The sequence below is a fragment of the Argiope bruennichi genome, chromosome 1 (genome assembly GCF_947563725.1).
Source record: "Argiope bruennichi chromosome 1, qqArgBrue1.1, whole genome shotgun sequence".
Classification (NCBI taxonomy): domain Eukaryota; kingdom Metazoa; phylum Arthropoda; class Arachnida; order Araneae; family Araneidae; genus Argiope; species Argiope bruennichi.
In genome coordinates, this window is record NC_079151.1 from 81233139 (window position 1) to 81254352 (window position 21214).

Below are 21214 nucleotides of genomic sequence, written 5' to 3' on the forward strand. Positions count from 1 at the left end.
TTACTGGAGCACATTCATATTTTATAAAGAAACTTCTAACATTCTTCCAAGACGTATTGTTTCAAGGAATCTTTGTAAATTAGATACATGCACGAAAACTATAACTTTGGAATTTCTGTTTTACGTTCTAAGCATTTATTTAAGGTAACTAATTAACCATTGTTGTCCAACATTTAAGTTGTTTACTGGTCCAGCCCGAGTCATCGCTTTATGTTCATGTATTATATTTCAAGTAAGCGCAATCGTAATAATCGTGCATTCTCAGATTGCAAATATCATGTTAATGAGTCAGTCGCAGACAGCTTAATTAATGCCGCGATAGTAGATCTCATATTCAGCAAGTTCTGAGAAATCTGAGAGAGAAAGAATGAAACTCTGATAGCAATGCATTCTGTAATATTCTGTTACTTACTATTTGATAAGCTTTGACTATTTTTAACTATTCCTCGATTTTCAGAATTTTATTTGATTAAATGATTTAAAATATTAAATGCGTATGCATTGCCATTCTATACACCATGTTATTATTTCTCATTTTTTTTAAAAAAAGGTTTGATTATTTTGGTTGAATTTTTTTGGTTATATCGGTTTTAATATTAATACATTTGATATAATGTCTTGGTATAAAGCTAAATAATATCTAGTTAGGTTTCAATATCTTTTTTAAATTTAAATAGTCAGTATCATAAAAAAAGACAATAAACAAAACTTTTTATTTGATGAAATACAATAAAATTTGTAATTTCTTTATTTTTATTGATTATTAGTAATAACTTCAGATAGATATCGGCTACTTAACCCGCTGATTCTTGAAACAACTGAAGTGACAAAATATCTAGAATTTAATCGTGTTATCAATATTTTGTTTAATTCTCTAACAATATATCGTTTTTTTACACAAAATGTATTTTCCTTTCCAACTGCTCGTCTGAATCAAATCATTTAGTTGCTTAAACCTTTGCATTTATCTTAAAAATAGTTCTAGAAAACATTTTCATCAAAAAATGAAAAAAGAATTTGAGCATGAAAGATTTTTTCCGTGAAATATTGAATAACTTTTTCATCTTCTTATCAAATTAAGTTTAGTAATTGAGTTTCCGAGCCTAAGCCAAACCAAGCAAGGTATTCAAAATCGGAGTTTTGCCTGCAGGAAAAAAATGAAAAAATATCTTTGCAGATCCTTTTTTGAGTAATGTTTAGCAACCTGCAAATATAATTTACTCATTTAATTTCAAGAAATCGGGAATTCTTACTTTTAAGTTAAGAAATACTGCGGTAAAAATATGCACGTAAAACACTGTTTGTTTGAGCAAAAAAAGTATTTAAAAACTTTTTTTGTATCTCTCTTCTCTCTCTCTCTCTCTTATTATGACATATATATATATATATATATATATATATATATATATATATATATATATATATTATTTTATTCATTTAAAGTTTTCAAAATGTTATGGTTAAGTTACAAGTTAAGGTTAAGATTAAGTTCTGTCAGGCAACTATTTCTATTCAAGTAACTAAATTTATTATCAAAGATTTATTATGGAAATGAATAAAGTCAAGGAGTTGAATTTAGGAAGACTTATTAATGCAGTTGCTAATTTTCATATATTTTATTCTCAAGAGTCATATCTATATGTGAAATTTTTTATCAGAATTAATTCAAGAGTCAATAAATTAATCTTTATTTTTTTAGCTTATGCAGTAAAATATATATTAAGCTTTAACAAAATTTATCCATTTAAAAGAATTTAAATAATAATAATTTTGGAGAAATTATTGATGGTTATAGTTAATACTAGATGTAATAATAACTTAATTACAGCAGATATTTAAAAACTGTCAATAAATTTTAACTTCACATGTTAAAACAAGGAATATGCAGTTTTTTCCTATTTTAACATCTTTCCTATTTTAAAACACACATACACACACACACACACCCTGTACCCATATTACCCTGTAAGAAAAATAGTAGAAAATGAATAAAGAAAAAAAAATACAGTAATACAGCATTTTCAAATTTCCTGTATGTAAAATATTCCTGTATAAAAAATTCATTTGAAATGACACATATTTAAGAGAAGGTAGAATTTCTTAATATAATGCTTTTAAAATTTGTTGTAAATTTTTTGAATTACAAATGAATAATATTTTTCATCAAATGTTTGATAATAGATAAAATAAAATTTGATTTCATTTGAAATCATTTTAATTTTTATTCAGATTCTATAATTTTAATGTAACATGTCGAATATTGCCCCTTGAAACATAATTAAATCTTTTTTTACCTTTGCAATTTTTGAAATAATTATATTATAATACTTTTTTTAAAAAAAATTCCGACTAAACACAAAAACTAACTAAATAAAATACTTGAAAACAAATCAAGCCCAAAAATTCTTCTGCTGCTTTCTGGACAATAATTCTGCAAAAACCATCACGGAAGTCAGAAATTATAGCTTCAAAAAATGAAATAGATATTCAAATTTACTAAAATTGTGTTAAGAGTTTTTCTTTACATAACTTTCAGAAAATTTAAATATGAATTAATATAGTTTTTATCTTATGTTTAGAAATAAATAAATGTCGTTTTAATGAAAATATCTCTGAAAAAGAAGTTTCATTCGCCGCAGTTTAGAGATGCTTTGCGATTCTTTATTTTCCTTCGATAGATTTTTCAAGAAGTCATTTATTTTGAAGAAGCCGATTCTCGTCATCAACCATTTGGGTTTCATAGGGTTATATATGGATTTTCTTTAGAATGTCCTGTTTAGATGTCCTGACTTAAGTTTATAGTGTCGGAAGAAGGAAATTTCTCTCGATAACAGTCTGTTTTATCTGCATTCAGTAACAGGATTAAAGTTACACAGAAGGAATATTTGTTTGATTAAATGCAATATTTATTCTTTGAAATAAGAATTGGATTAAAAATAATACATTTTTTAAATAAAAAATCATGGTCATTAGTTCTATTTTTTTTTGAAATCTAGCATTGAGAATTTTTGAATTTGGAGAAAAAGATAAACTAACCAACTAATTCAATATTAGAACTAAAGATTATGCACAAAAAAAATAATAATAATAAAATAATTAAAGGAAATAGGGAATTGAGACTTCTTGTAGGGATAAATTGCAATTCAGTTACATTGATTATTTTTAAACCTCTTTTATAGCGAGGATTTCTTGCACAGAAGATGTAATTAATATCACTGGAAACTCGCATGTATATGTTGTTGTTGTTGCTAATCTCCATGGCCTGACTTAGTAAGACAAAATCCAAAAATCCGTTGACAAGAAGAAAGTCAAAAACGAGGAAGGGAAAAGAATAAATTTCTCCCCAAAGAAGTCCTAAAAAGTCTAGAATATGTTCAGCAGAGGCCTGATGTTGGTAGCATTTCGGGCAAAGAGGGTAAGGTTTTTCACCCTGAGAAAAGAAAAGACATTTAAGGTTGCCACTGGCAAGGCGAGACATGCAAGTGTTCGTTTTTCTATCACAAGAAAGAATTAAGGACTGGTCCGGCTTATTGGCTTGAGATCATTTACCAACCAATTCATGGAGAGGGAAGTGCAGCTTCTGTGAGTCAAAAGACTGGAGCACCAGGAGGTAGAAGACTGCCATAGCGCCTTCGCCTGCAGATTTTAGCTGGGCATAATGGAATGGCCTTCATGCCTTGGGTGACCCTGCCAGGAGCAAGCTCCTGACGTACTTCACCCATTCCGTCCAGGGATACCCTCCCGCCACGGTGATTGCATGTATATGAAATAAATTAATAAAATAAGTAAAAAAAACTTCGATTAATTTTAATTAAGTGTCTAATTAAAACATTTTTTAAAAAAATTTCTTAGTGTACTTTTACTGCAATCTAAGGAGTAACTGTGGGCAAGATCTAGTGGCTATAATTTCAGAAGTTTACCTTTTAGAGAAATGTAAACGTTTTTTAATACAAGCTATAATATATAGAGAGTATGCTAGTCTATAAATAATGCTATAATTGAAGTAAAATAATTTATTTCATTTCAATACAATTTTACAATCTCATCATTACCTCTTTTGTCATTTATGCATTTTAAATATGATGCTAAAATGTTTTGTAAAGTTCTTTTTGTAATGTCAAAAAAATATATAATTTGCTTATGAAACACAAAATTGTATGCATTAAATGAATAACAGAGAAGCAAAACTTTGATAATAAAATATTAAATGAACAAACAAATAATTAAGTTATTTTTTATAAACTTTAAATAAATTTAAAAAATCAGTCTGTAACTGCAATTAAATTCTATTATTAATTAAATTATATATATATATATATATATATATCATACATTTCAAATGTCAAATATATATTATACATATACACATACGCAAACACACACACAATAAAAGTAAGACGAACAAAATTGTCTGGATAAAAATAAATGTCACTAAGTAATTTGCCCCCCCCCTTTTTATGTCATAACAATTTGACAAGAAATAAATTGTTTCTTTAACACAGCCAATATTACTCTAACTGAAATTCTTGCTATAAAGTTAGATTAAAGTCAAACAGGGAAAGTCGCCCACTTTTCCTCATGTTGTCGCCCACTTTCACTTTCTTCACTTATTTTTCTAAAATTATCTTTCTCCACATCAAGTCTGGGTAATAAACCGAGTGATAGTTTGAGGCAAGAAATAAGAAAATAACTTATTTTTGATATTGTAGAGAAAGTATAAGATTCTTTAAGGTAACTATAAACTGTGAAAAAAGGGAAAGAATTCTTTAACCTTAATTTAAAGAATAGACTTTTTCCCTATCCGTGTTATAAATCCTATTTCCTTTCTACAAAAAGAATTTAATTTCGTATTGAGATCATTAATTTGACCAAATTTTAATTCTATTTATAATTTAATGGCGTGCTTTTTTAATTTCTCTTCTTGTATTTAGAATTAACTTTTATGAAATATTGTGGTGCTCTTTATTTCCACCAAATTTTTTGTATGCTGTGCACATGGAACAATATTTATTTCTCATTTTCTTTCGTTGATATATAGAAATAACCTTTTCATTGATTTGCAAATATTTGACATCATTTACTCCTCCCGTTATTTTAATGCAATTTTTAAAATTCCTGCAGTGGCAAAAGTTCACCAAAATGGAACCTGTGGTTTATAGAAAACTAGTTTTCTTCAAATCGAGATATTCATAAATTTGCAAAAATATAAACTGGAACTTTGTTGAAGTAGAGGAAAAAGAAATCTATTTTATTTGTTCCATGAATTACAGAAAAGATGCTCCTCAATAGAAAGAGATATTCATGAAATCAACCAGATTAATTTCCATCCAACTAGAAAAATCGATACTTGTTTTCGAATTTTAGGTTGAATTATAAAAGATAAATTTAACATGAAAATATTTGCCAAGAAAAGCTAATTTTTGTGGCAATAAAAACAGCTGAAGAATATGGCATTTGACACTGACAGCTGTTTTGTACAATTCTCATTATATGTTATCAGAACTCATATATCAGCTTTTACTCATCGAAAGAAGAATTTTCAATATAAAAATTAAATTTTATGAATGGCTTGACTTCTCTTTTGCTCTCTCTATAGTTTTTTTTTTACATTATTTATGTAATTTTTTTAAAAATAACCAATTGCATCAGGAAGTAAAATCAACAAATCGAAAATTTTCGGAACTTTATGAAGAGAAAACTATAAAAATCTTGTGAAACTATAAATAAACTAATTGCTTAGTTAATTCATTGAAAAAAAAATAAGAAGATAAAAAAATTAATTTTCTGTGTAAAATAATAAATTAAAATAAATTATTTGTCCGACATATTGCGGACTTTTAGGAAAGACTTTATTTTGAACTTCACTTAAATTCCAATAATGTTTTTATTTAAAAAGGCTTTAAAGAATATTTCAATTTCTAAATTTTATATTTTAAATGTTTTTGACATATTTTTTGTTTTGTTAACTTTGTAATTAAAGTTAAAAATTAGTTTACAAACTTCCTCAGAATATTGTTTTCATTTTTTTCAAATTGAGTCAATCTTTTTAACTTGTATAATGTTGCTAATAAATCCCATTTAACATTGTCGTTAAGTATCAGTAAAAATATCTCACGATGCCTTAGAAATATAAATTTCAAGAATACAATTATATGGTATAAAAAAATTAAATTTACTATAGTTAATTGTTCTAATGGACTGTTAGAAAACAAATATGGATATCAATATAATACCTCATGTGAAACTAGAAGAGATCTCTCTTATCCAAAATTCCTCAAAAATATAAAATTATACATATTTTCTTTAGACAAAATTTTGTTAAATCCAATATTTTTTCATACAAAATACTGCGAACAAGTCTAATTTTGATTATTATAGAAATAATAATTTCCTGGTAATCAACCCTTTTATGTTTTTTTTTGTCAGTGCTACCGTACCATCCTGCTATAATGCACATCAAAATACTCATACAAACTTAATATCTTTCATATAACGTTTTATATTAAACGGATAACGTCACAAGTTTTCCGTTTCAATAATAATTTTGAGAGGATGGTTTTATTGATAAGGATTTTAAGTTTCATCAAAGATATTAAACAGAATGGATCTCTCAATAAATCAATGTATGAAAAAAAATTAAAATTTAAAAAGAAATCGTTATATTAATTAATTATGAAAGTTCACAGATAATATGATTATAAAACCTCTTACTCTAAACATGTGTTCTGCTATTATTAAATTTCATTTAAAAAATAAATCTTTTAATCATTAAATCTTTTGCTTCTGGCTCTTAAGTTAATTAATAAAGAAAATAACATTTTTGATGATTTAAGTCTTTAAAACGTTTTCAATAGGATTTTTTCAAGTCATTTCAACTTCTATTTCACTATAATTAAAAAATTAATCATAGGAACAAATGTGTATTTTTTATATCAGCTGCTATTGAAAAGAAAATTTCATAAATCATTTTCTTCATTGGTTGCGTCATAAAAAAGACGAGTACATTCAGAGCTAATGCGTTGAATAATTTTATACTTTTGAACAGGAAAAGAAAATTAAGAATCATATCATATTAATATGCTGTAATGGAAATTGTTCTTTATATATCATTAATGTTAATAATAATTTTATTAAAATTGTTGAAAAACGCTTAACGAGCCCTTGTAATTACAATACAGTGGCGAAGTATTGATACTCAAAACATATATATTTTAAATATATTTGACATTTTTTTTTGTTTTTTCTCTCTCCACTTCTAATTAATCAGGAATTCAATATATGAAAATGGTTATATTATTGTCCAAGAAGCTCAGCAACAAATAGAGAAGCTTTATTCAACACAAAAGTACGGACACACGAACAAATGAATGAAGCTGAAACGCTTGTTTAAGAACTGCACTTATAATAAACAGTAGCAAGCAAGGAGCAAAACAACACAAAACGTTCAGAGAGAAATCAAGTACTCTTTCTCGTCTCGATTACTCCTTATTATACTACAAGTCAACTAACTCAATAGAAACTGACTGCTCAGTACAAAATTGACTCAAAGCTGCCTCCAATACTCAACTCAATTCTTGACTATTCGGTTGACTGAATTCATAGGACACGACAGACAACACAATACTCGACTCACTTCAGCTCTATCTCCCGATTTACGATAGTTCCTTGATAAGGTATCACAAAGCTCGTCATAATTCCAGCCTTAATGGCCCTATATCCAAACTTATTGTAGATTCTGGGATCTTATTTTCTGTCGCCAAGTTTGACACCAAAGAACGGGGTTATTCATCCGTCTTCCATTCAACATCCATAAAAGCTTTCTCTAACACTGTCATCTTTGCGATGAAACCAACTGCGTTGGAGAACAATACTGCAAGTTCGTTTATACATAAAAATGAATTAATTACACTATAGTATACAAACGTTTTCGGTACAATGCTCTCTTAACTCGAGGGAGTAAACGCAATAACCACAATGTTGTTATTCTGATAATCGAGCAATAACATAAATATATCACAATAAATTTGAAAGGAGCTTTAAGCTTTTAAAATATATTTATAACGTGTATTGAAGGCTTTTATTGGTATCATGCATTAAAAGATTTATCGTCTATTTTTGCCGAATAACATTATTATATTAAAGCTGTATTAAGAAATTGTAAAATCCATTTCTATTTGTGTATATATTTATGCTCAATTATCACTCTTATTTTGTATCTTTTCAAAATTTCTTATTCCATCTTTTTTTTTATTTATTTACATTCTATCTGTTTGACTCTTTCCTTTTTTATACAATTTTGCATAAACTAACGGTGAAAACTTAAATTTATTGAATTCATTTATTGCCATGATTGTGTGCTTTATTAGTATTTTATTTAAAATTGTGTTTTTGTTAGTGTTTTATTTAAAATTGTGTTTTTGTTAGTGTTTTATTTAAAATTGTGTTTTTGTTAGTGTTTTATTTAAAATTGTTTTTGTGTTAGTGTTTTTATTTAATATTGGGGTTTAAAGCCCTAACAATATAATTTTCTGAACTATAATTAGTCTATTCATGCCTAGAAGATTTGATAAATACACATTAGCATAAAATATTATGGCTGGAATAGTAATTCACATTATTTTAAACCATAGATAGAATTTATAAATAGACTTATTTCATTATGAATAATGAACCTACATTTAATACTCTTAAAATAAAGGAATACCTTTTATTTAATGGATGTGGAATAATTATTATTATATATGTTTTTATTTTAGGCGTCGCTAAACAAGCAAACATAATAACTGAAGCATCTGTTAGCATTCAATTAGTTCCTAATAAATGAGACAGTCCGGCTGTTATCTATTGATGTGTAAACGAAGGACGGAGCACGTTAAAACGTAATGTCTGAGATCTATAATGCTCGAGGTACGGTTCGAAGCTTTTAGTCATACGATTGAATAGTTATTCCCGTCTTAGTAAACAGCTGACGCCACATATATTTTCAGGGTTATTGGATGCGGATTACGTGGCGCTAAATATAGACCAGACGATGAAAACATAAAAATGATCTTTGATAGGTTATAATCATTGATTTGATTGTCTGAAATGAATATTTTTCAAAATTAGGTTGGAAATAAAATGCTTTTTATCCGTAATGCTTAATGTTTTAGGTACTATGTTTGTTTAAAAAATAATGTTTCATTATATCTATTCCTTCCTTTCGGGAATATTTAATGAATTTCTTCGGGGATTTTTATTCCATTATATATCTTCCCTTTTATCCTTTTTATGCGATGTTTCATTTTTTTATCATTTGTATACATAAGATATAAAATAGAGGTTTGATGCTGATGCTTCTATTATTACTGATAACTTTAGATGAGCCAAAGACATTTCAAAAACGTCACTTTTCTTAAAGGGAATTTACTATCCAACTAGCTTTATTTTTCACAGATTTCAAATTTTAACTTTAAGGTTTGAGGAGGAATAACCGTAGTCATAATGAAGAACTCTAGCTCAGTCTCAGAGCCTGTGGTCTTCTGGAAGGCCTAATCGCTATGATAAATTGCATTAGATGTTGTGATTAACTTGCAGCAGTTTTTTATAATGAACAGCGCAAGCATCGCTTTCTTATTCCTACTTGCAAACACTTCATCATTCTTGGATCCAGAAATTTATTCATTTCTATTAATGCATGGATGAATTTTTTATTTTAAAAGAAATTACTACTTAAGGGTTATATCTACCTTGAACAAATTTGCATGGATTTAATTGAATAATCTAAATGCAGCGACAGCAATAAGCGAGAAATGTTTTTGAATACCAATACCCACAGGAGGTAGGCTTACTCATAGGCGAGGCACACCGTTATTATGCCATTCCAGGAGTCCAAGACCAAATACCATATTGGAAGCTTCTGACCCACAGATCTGTGGCACTCCCCGGAAGAAAGAGATACAAAAAAAAAGAAAGAAAAGAGGGATGTAAGATTTAAATGTCACCTAAGTTGAAGCCAATAGTGGTCACTACAAAGCTATTCAACCAATAGGAAAAACACCAAGTACATACTCTGGAGACCAGTGTGCGGAACCGAGGATCGGCAGCTGAAGAAAACCAAATTATCAATTAGTCAAGCCAGGCGGTCAGTTCAACGCAGATATAAAAACTTTCAATGTAGCAATCGGAAATTCGTACGATGATTCTTTTATCTGTTTATATTTGCTTCTTGCATATACGTTCAAATTTGTTTGCGATGACTGGCCTTTCTAGTGCCACTTTATAATGAGCAATAAAAAGGATTCCTGTGCCATGTATGTTAACGTTTAACATATATAGATGGAGCTGCCGCTTCAGGGGAGCAATTGGTTTGCAAGAAATATTGTTTATATTTGTTTTCAGATAAATCATTTAAATGTTATTTCATGTCCAATTTTATTAAAACCATGTTATTCTCTGAAATTAAATCGAGACGTTAAAACAGTTTATTTCTCTGACATTAAATCATACCATTAAAATCTTCTCTAATTGACTCTGTGTTTTCTGTACATGAACTTTCCTAATAAAGACATTTCTTCAATTTCATAGTGCTATTAAAATCGTAAATGTCCAGTTAATAGTATCTTCTAAATTTCGCAGTATTGTAAATTCACTTTTTTACACATCTCGTAAATTACATATATATTAAATAAAATCTTACTTAATTCTTTAACTTTCAACAATTGCAAAAAATCACGCTATCAGATTTTTTTTTTTTATTGTGCGACTATTTTAAGCCAAATTTTTGCACAGTAGCTTCTGAGGGTAAAGATCCCTGAGCACCCGAGGGCAGAAGTCTGACTTCTAGCTCCAATGAAGATAACAAACACACTCTCGCTTGCACAACCCCTTTTTACCGGGGGTTCTTTCACACACCTCACAGAGAACGAACACAGGGGGAAAGCAACCATTCGCGAGCCAGGACTCGAACACGGAACGCCCAGAACACGGGAAAGACGAGCTACCTCTAAGTCAGTTCGCCGGCAATTAAACCCTGAAATAACTAATTAAATAAGTTATTTGGAACAGTTATCTATAATCGTAAGTTTGTATAAGAAAACTAATTATTGTAACATTACAGGACACGACATTGGGAATATTATTTAAATAAGAATTAAATATTAAATTTCATTATTATTCATATTTCATTAAAATTAATATTAAATTTCATTCACGCACCTCATAGAGAGAACACAAGAGAGAGAACAACCATGCCCGCACCAAGACTCAAACCCGGAACGCCTAGATCACGGGGAAGACGTGCTACATCAGATATTTGATACAACAATGAAAACGATTTGAACTTCAGGGCAACAATATAAGAAAAATCAGAGAAAAAATATATATATTAAAAAAAAACTAGCCGGAATTTGGGAAATATCATTATGTAGTATATTATATATGTGTGTGTGTGTGTGTGTGTGTGTGTGTGTGTGTGTGTGTGTGTGTGTGTGTGTGTGTGTGTGTGTGTGTGTGTGTGTGTGTGTGTGTGTGTGTGTGTGTGTGTGTTTTAGAAAGTTATCGCGGGGTATTATTTAATATTATTCGGAACAAATCGTTCTGAGGTTCACATTTCCAACCTCCAGAGATATGCATGGTAATTAGTTGAGAGCTGTATGGGAAATGGTATAGTTGTATGGAAAACGGTTTGATTTGTAGAGCCAACACACTCTCACATGTTCCTTTTATTAGTAGCTCAAACAAATAAACACATAAAAGTAAATAAAATACGATTAAACGAAATATTTTTAAAAATTTATAAAAAGAGATTAATTACCTATTTGAATATTTTCCCATTATTATATAATAAGAATCAAGTTTTGTTTTAATAAAATTGTTATAAAAGATTAATAATAGTATATGTATGTTTTCTGATTTTGCCGGATTTCCTTACATTTACAAAATAAAGAACTTCGATGTAAAAAGAAATGAGAGATTTCATAAATGCAATTTTCAGATCTTCCTTTGAAAAATGTCAGAATTGTGCAAAATTATTAAAAGTCTGCAATTATTTAAGTAAATTCATAGAAATAATTTTAAATGATAAAAAATATCTAAAATTGTAAAATTATTTTACTCATATAACTGTGGATTAAATAAAAAATTATTCATTCGATTGTTTAATGAACATGAATAAAATTTAAATTTCATTGTTAAATTGAAAAAAAAATGATTGTGACAAGAAAGTCATTTGAGTTTCAGACACGATCTGATACAAATACTTCAGCATTTCAGAGTAGATTCGGTTATCATGATTTTAATTAACAATGACAAAAAGCATTAAACAGTTTCAGTCAAGTAAAACAGTCAGGTATAAATGAAAAGCCAAAGGAAGTAAGATGTGTTAATGGGAATTAAATTATAAATTGAATCCCTCAACTTTCTTTTTATATACTTCCTTTTATTATGACAGGAACACAGTTAGCAGATGAAAGATTTTTTTGTTATTAATGAAAGAATTAATGCTCCGTTTCACTTATTTGAACCAAGTATATTAAACGACTCTGTATGAAAGAGAATTAATTAGCGCATAAACATAAATCGAATTGTGAGCTAATAAATCAAATAATGAATTTAAAATTTAAGATACTGCAAAGTTTTAAAATTTTAGAGAATTCTTTTAATTATTTTAAGAAATTCAAATTTGTTGATTCAAAAACTAGAAAGGCATTCAAGGAACCAGATATTCAAGTTTAACCAAGCATTCAAGGAATTTTGAAATAATCAAAAAAGTTTTTGTTTCTCGAAATATAAGTGACGATCTCAGTTTTGTCGAAATTTAAATTCCAACTTTTCATGAAATTTAAAACTCTAAAAAATTTAATAGTTTTATTAATTTAATTATTTTTTTAAATAATTTTTCCCCATTTATGGTCATTTTTCCTTGGTGACTGATTTACGTATCATTGCCAAACGAAGGGAATTAAAGAAAAAAAAAAATGCACGTCTCACCTTTCCTTTTGAGAAAGCTATGTCTATTATCCTTGAATGATTTTATTCAATAGAAGGGATGATATGCAATGAGTCAAATGAGCGCTTTAATGGAGTTACTCGATAGATATGCTTTTCTTATAGATATGATATAAGTGCTTACTGATCTGATATTCTATTTTTATTTCTTTTATTTGCTTTAATTAGAAACTTGTCTGTAGATGCTAAGCAAAATATAAATTTCCCCGCAGTCTTTCATCTTTTTCCTATTTTAGAAGTATCAAAGCCAGTTACCGCAAGCTTGAAGGTTTCCATATATGTGGATAATATTTATACAGATAGTTGCCATTTGGAAATAAAAGCTTGAAAAATATGAATACAAAAATCCATTCACTCTTCTGAATTTGTCTTATAAGTCTTATATTTCTTATATTATTATCTTATATTTCTTATTTGTCTTATATTTCTAATTTTATTACATTCTGTAATAAAATTAGATATTTTTTAAAGCTTTGTCGTCTACATATTTTACTTTTGAAAAATTAAAATCCAAGATTTAAAATAAATCAAATATTTATCAAGAAACTCTAGTGTCAGCCTTTCTTCCACGGTAAAAAAGGCTCTAAACTTGAACTTTGGTAATATTTTCAACTACAGGAACAACGGATTTCTATTTCAGTGATAAAAATAATGTTGAAATAAATGCTACGTCTGACAGCTGCGCATCATTAGAGTTTAGATTTTTAATGACCCATTTTTATATATGAAAGAGTATTGTGCTGTTTCGAAAAATGCTCTTCATAATTCTAAATTGCCGTTGACATACCTTTCCCAAATTTCCAATATCAATTTCAATTTCCGCGTGATCAGCCTACTTTATGAAGGACCTTTAAGTGCATTCGGTTGTTATACTTAGAATCTCCTACTCTGAAACCCATTATTCAATGTGTAGTCGCAATGGCTCTGCGTATTATTAAAATATATAAAAAAAAAAGCAATTAAAGTTTTCTTATTGCTGAATTATATTTTACTTGCAGAAGAAAACCGTTTTAGTACAAAATTTTTGAAATAATAATCAACAAATTAAAAAAAAACAAAAAACTAGCTGCCAATCAAGAGCAGCGTTTTGTTCATTTATTTAAAAGCACTGAGGATATCTTCTGCCTACGATATTTAGTTATACTTTAAATTTAAAAAAAAAAGATTGGAGATGGAAAATTTTATTCAAAATGTAAAGTCTAATTTTTTTTTTCTTTTTTCTTTTTTTTTTAAATTTGAAAGTAGGAATAAATTCATTGACAATCAATAATTTAACCTTCATTTCGAATTTCAGATTGTTAAGAAATCCTCTTACGACATAACAGTCAGTGAAATTGTTCAAAATCAGTCGAAAGTGAAAATGTTCTTCATAAAAGTCAATATGGGTTCAGTAACTGAAGAAATTGATTGAGATTCGTAAATTACCTATGTAATGTTAAATATAAACTGCATAATTTTTTAATACATATTTCGCCTTTTTTCATTTTATTAATTTTTTTCAATCTAACTTTTTTGAGCACGAAAGAAGACAACTACTTTACAGATTCTTCTTTTTTTTTAATTCTAAAGAGTTTAGTTACATTATTGGTGTTTCTGAAAACGCCGAATTTACATTTCAGCTTCGAAAGCATTATATAAGTGTATAGCTATGCAAAATTTCATATTTTTAGATAAAGTATTAGAAAAAAAATAATTTTTAAGTAGAAAAGCATTAAAAAATGTATACTCAGATAAAGCAGTATGAATATCCTATCAACTTTGAAAGTACATTTTGGGACTGCGGCGGCGACCTGGTGTTAAGGTCTCGGTTTCGGAGCCAGAGGGCTTTAGATTCGAGACCAGATTACACCGAAGAACCGTCGTGTAAATGGAGGCAGTGCACCCTAAATTCCTAACTCTTTCCAGTGGTGTGGTGGGGAAGCTTGGAGGTGCCAGCTCTGATGTCACTCTCGTCATCTAACAGCTGCTCAAAATTACGAAGTTACAAAGCAGTCCTAGTGTTGCTTTAAAATGGAACGTTAATATGACTAAAATAAACTAAACTTGAAAGTATATTTACAAAGAATAAGAAGCTTTGATTGAAAATAATTTAAACAGCATTTCCGGAAAACAGTTGGTCATCGAAAGAGGTTAAGAGGCCCAGAAAAAAATCCAGAACTCGACAAAAAAAGGCGTTTACAAACATCGTTTACAAAATTCTATTACGTGTTGTAGAAATGAATGTATGAATTATTTTTTTACTGTCATATTAGTACACATAGACGTAGAATGAATTAATTTAGGCTCTTAGTTAAAGATTTAAATTACACATTATTAAATAAATTATTGAAGTATTTAAAAGGGTTTTTAAAAGGGAAATTGTTTTTTTTTTCATTAAGAAAATTTTAATTGAAATATATTTTGGTTGCCCAATTAAATTAGTCTCGAGATCTAGTGGTGACTCAATCGTCAGCAGTTTATCCACAAATTTTTTCTTACGCATTCAGGATCATAAACATTGTATATTTAATTTTGAATTTCACATGTATATTCATGAAGTAATAAAAATGATATAAATGAAAGGATTTTTATATTTTATTTCTTTAAAGATAGAACCATTTCAATAGTTTTAATGCTTAGTGAGTAAATGGCTATTTTGATGTCATTAAAAAACTTTTGATTCCTTTTAATCAAATATTTAATTTTATATTTTTCATACTGATAAAAGCAACGCATGTAATTTTATTATCACTAATAAAAAATAGACATATGTATGTACATTGATTTTAAATATGACTCTGGTGGATATTGTATAATTGAGAATAAAGAAAATGTCTTGGAAATAGTGCAGTTTTCACTATAAAAGGCAACATTGTCTAAATCTATGTGAAGAAGAAAGACTTAAAAAATTATCAAATTATTAATTTTATTGACTCTAAGTTTATATTTCACAGAATTACTATTATATTGTTATTAATTCCCTCTGTAAACTATTAAAGTTTAGTGATTTTTTAAAAACAAATAGTTACTTGCCGTTTCACTTTATTTGTTATTCCATGCAATGAATTATCTTATGTACGAAGAGCGAATAATAACTGCATATTTCATTTCGTATGATTGATAAATGATGATTCATTTGTCATAACAACCTTGAAAAAAATGCAAATGAAGTAAAACGGCAGGCAATCATTTATTTTTAAAAAATCCATTAAACTTCAGCAGTTTACATGAAAAATTAATAATAATATAATAGAAATACTGTAAAATATATACTTCACATCAATAACTTTTATTGAAGTGAAGTGTATGTTGTTCTATAATAATAAACTTTCTTTTTACATATTTTTTTTGCACACAAATTATTACATGCAATATATTTTCTCTATAAATTAATCATCATCTATCAATTTCATTAACGGAAATCTGCAGCTATTCTTCGCTTCCCATACACAAAATGATTTATTGCATGTAATAATTTACGTGCAAAAAAAATATGTAAAAAGAAAGTCTATTATTGTAGAACAATATACACTTCACTTCAATAAAAGTTATTGATGCGAAGTATATATTTTACAGTATTTCTATTATATTATTATTAATTTTTCATGTAAACTAATGAAGTTTAAGGGATTTTTTAAAAATAAATGATTACTTGCAGTTTTACTTCATTTGTATTTTTTTTCAAAATTGTTATGACAAATGAATCATCATTTATCAATCATACTAAATGAAATCTGCAGTTATTCTTCGCTCTTCGTACATAAGATAATTTATTGCATGAAATAATTTGTGTGCAAAAAATGATGGGAAAAGAAATTCTATCGTTCTGGAATAATATATTGCATATATTTCAAAGTCCTTCGGAAATTCAACATTCTGAAGTACGATGCATTGAATAAGATTTCAGGGAATTCCCGAGGGAACTAAGGATATTGAAAACTGTGCAAATATTGTAGACCAACTCGTTTCATATTTCAATCAATTCCATACAAATTCTTTCCTTGAATTTCTGGGAATTGTTCAGGTGAACATGAAAAATGGTTCCATCACAAAACTTTAAAACGATAAACAAAAAAGTGAAATATATTAATATCTTGATCCGTTTTCTTGCTATAAGAATGTTCTTGTAAAAGAAAAGGAAAAAATAATTTATTTTGAAACTTGAAGTGCGTTTGAATTTATTATTTGCATGCATGTATACATGCGACTAATAAATAAATTCTAATGTTTATCAAAATATACTTTAATACCAATTATATATATATATATATAACAACCTCTTGAATTTCTGGGAAATATGTATTTTATTTTTGACACAAAAAAACATTTATCAAATTATACAAATTAATTAAATTTATATAAATTTAAAGGTTACATAACGCATGTACACGAGCAAATATGCAAATATAATTGTAAAGTGTGTTTTGTAGGTGTAAGGTTAGTAGGCACTTGTGTCCTAAATGATGTGACACAAAAAATAATAAAAAGAAATGGGCAAAATGACTGAATTCAAACAATTTGTTTTACAGAAAAAAATTCAGAAAAGGATAGGGATTGCCAATATTGATGAAGTTTGCTTGTTATCGATGCAGTGATCAGCATTTATTTGCAAAAACAAAATAATTTTTGTACCAGATGTATTTATTGAAAGACCGGCTACGAAAAAAATTTCTACGAACTTATAATTTGTGTACTGAATCGATTAGGAAATATCGTTGAATCATTCAGACCATATGTTATGATCATCGATTGGTTGATGATTTTTTTTCTCAATTCTGCATAACTTTATTGTTAGTATACAGAGTTTTTTTTTCATCAAAATCGTGTGTATTAATGAAAATTTCGCTTTCGTATTTATAGGGCAAAGCTAATGTTCAGCTGGTTAGTTATGATAATTTTCAAATTAGTTTAATGACCATCCCTTAATACAGCATTTCATATTAAAAACATTTATTTTAATTATGAAACTGTTTTGTTATACTTAAACTTTGAGAACCGTTCAATTAATGTCACTGCAATTCAATAAATATCTTTTTTATCCCGAAGAATTATCTCCAGTAAAATAATGAATTTCAAATGTTTAGTTTGGGATAATCGGAAAATCTCATCTACATCTTCGCAGACAACCTGTATGAAACGAGTAGTTGTGAAAAATATACTGCAGGTATATATATGGTATATAATATAGTTATATATATATAATATATGGTATATATATAGTAAATATATTACAGAAAAATGTTAGAATGAGTACATTATTTACATCATAAAATATGCAGATACTGATATTACAGTTATACACTTTATAAAATAAGTGATAATGTTTTTACTTAGAATTATAATATATATATATATATATATATATATATATATATATATATATATATATATATATATATATATATATATATATATATATATATATATATATATATATATATATTCAAATAAAACACTTGGAGAGAGCTTTCAATTTCTATTCCGAATCCATATATTTTGAAAAGTAATCGAAGTACTTTGTGAAGAGTGTACAGATATAATTTATCAATAAATAATTATACTCGAAATGTTTGAGCCATGCTCTTATTACCTTACTGTTTTTTTATATTCCAATAATGCGTTTATTTTTCTTAAACTGTGACTAAGCAAAAAAAAAAAGATTAGATATTATTAGATAAAAACGATTACAATATATATATATATATATATATATATATATATATATATATAACCACGAGCACTTTCCAGCGCTTTCTATCTCCCGCAACTTTCTTCCAGTTCTTTATCTTCAGAACACTCAGGTCTCTTTCTACATTATCCAGCCATCTATTTGGAGGTCTTCCTCCTGTCCGAGATCCCATAGGATTTTTAAAAGATGAAATTTTGAAGGCCCTGATAACAGCGCCCTCAAAATATCAACTATATGTGTGTGTGTGTGTGCATAATTTATTCAAGAAATGTGTTAAACAAATATATTTAAGGAAAAAAAAAACTATTTTTTGCCTTATTGAGGCACAGGCGAATCATTTGGTTTATTGGAATTTTTCTTTCTTTTGTTTTCTAGTCACAATCGCGAAATTAGTTACGAAAACTTAACCTCCCTCCGAGACAAAAAAAGCTTGAATGAACTAAGAATGTGTTACATTTCTGCTACAACAATGCTGCTGCTTTATTTTTTCATTTTCAGTACAGCGCATAATCCTCCCAAGAATTCTAATTTGAGGGGATAATTTACGTGTTGGGGAAATAAAAACTGCCACAAGTTGTAGTGAGGAAAAAGAAAAATATGTGTCATTGTTTATTCTAGAATGTTTTGATATTTTGTTAGAAAAAAATTACAATAAGAAAAAATAATCATCCATTGTTTCCTTTCTTTTCATATTACAAATAATAGAGTGCGCTTTTTTGACAGAAAAAAACGCATACTTTCCTTTCAAATTTTTCTAAGTGACAAAGTGAGGACAGTTCCTGTTAGATATGTGACAAAAATGATTTCTTTATAATATACTTACATTTGAAAATTTTGAGAAAATGATTATGAAAATTAAACTTCCTTTGCAAAGTTATTTGCAGTTTGAAAATAATGTTTAATTTTGAAAAAATACAAAAAAAAAGTTTTTAACTCAAAATTATGAAAAATATCCAAGCATCAAATCTTCCGATGTTCAAAATACTTATTTTTAAAATAATCTGTCTATGTGCACAATAGTTGAAAAGCGCTTTAAGATGTAAGGAAGAGAAATGTGCTATACGGTCTTTTTCATTTAATTTGTAGTTGTGTAGCAAATTTTAATGTAGCTTGTTCACAGGAAATTTATCTGCCTTGCAAATAAAAACGATTACAGAATACAAAATTCTAGATGGATAAAATTTGAAAAGAAATTTCAAAGTTTCAATTTGTGAAGAGTAAATCATTTTAAATTTTAAATAACATACTTTTACGAACTACCTATACTTTGCGTCTCGCAAACACACTAATTAAAAATGCAAGGACTTAATTAATATATGTTATTATATAATTTTAGTTCTGTGTCAAATTGTAGTCTAAATCAGCTAAAAAAAGAGGTTCCAAAATGCATATTCGATTTTTTCACTATCCTTTAAAGTACAATATGCTCATATTTAAATAAATATTTGAGCACTCATATCCATCATGCCCTTTTTTTCAAATTTTGCTAAAGCGAAAAGGACGGAAAACAAAACCTTCATTAAAGAGTAATGAGGCCCCATCCACACACACTGGTTTCATAAAAGAAATCATTGCCTAAATGATAATATGCACATTCAATAATGATCATTAAACAATTGTTTTTTGAACATTCAATAATGACATTTTTAGCTTTTTCAAAGATAAATCAAATGAAATACGATGGAGTCTAAGATATTGAAATATTATATTTAGATCAAACTAACGTAATTCCGTAATAAATTCCAAAGGAAAGTAAAAATATTGAAACTTATTAACAAAATATTAGTGGAAAATATAACTTGTACTATAAAGGGATTTGCACATTGGCGCAGCGAACGACATTATAATTTTACGGATTAAATAATCATCTCGCAATGTATATATTAATGCAAAAATAAGAAGAAAAAAAATGCAAATGCACTTGAGAATTATAAAATGACTGGTGATCTTCATCCAGTTTTTATAATGCATATCTTAAAAGAATTAAAATACTTAATAACATAAATCTTTCATGAAGTTCGAAATCGCTTCGAAGTTAAAGGGCTCTCAAATACAATCCGACAATCAGTCAGCCCCAAATTCGGATTTTGCCTTTGAAAGTTGATACGGTCCGACAAAAAGACAAACTACAACTTTCAAATGTCGAATTGGCTTTTATCTTGAAGTAAAAATAAATAAGTATGGAAGGAACAAACCTTTTTTTTTTTTTGCCTTTGGACATGTTTAGGGGAATTCTTTTCTTTCCTCTGCGTAAAAAAATTAAAACAGGGAAGACAATTTGATGGTGCATTGAAAAAATAAAACTTCCATACTTTTTCCGATAACATTTAAGAAAAATAACTGAAGAATCCTTGCAGGAACAAAAGACTCTCCTTTACTTTATATACTAGGTAGTTATCTCGAAACTGCAGATGCTCAAACGAAATAAGCAAGCTAAAATTATGAAAATTTTTCAACGCTGGTAACTTGTTTTTTGCATTTAAAAGAAAAGCTCATATAATCTTTTTTTATTATAGAATCTTGCTATGGTTTTGAAAAGTGAGGCTTTTTTAATTCAGA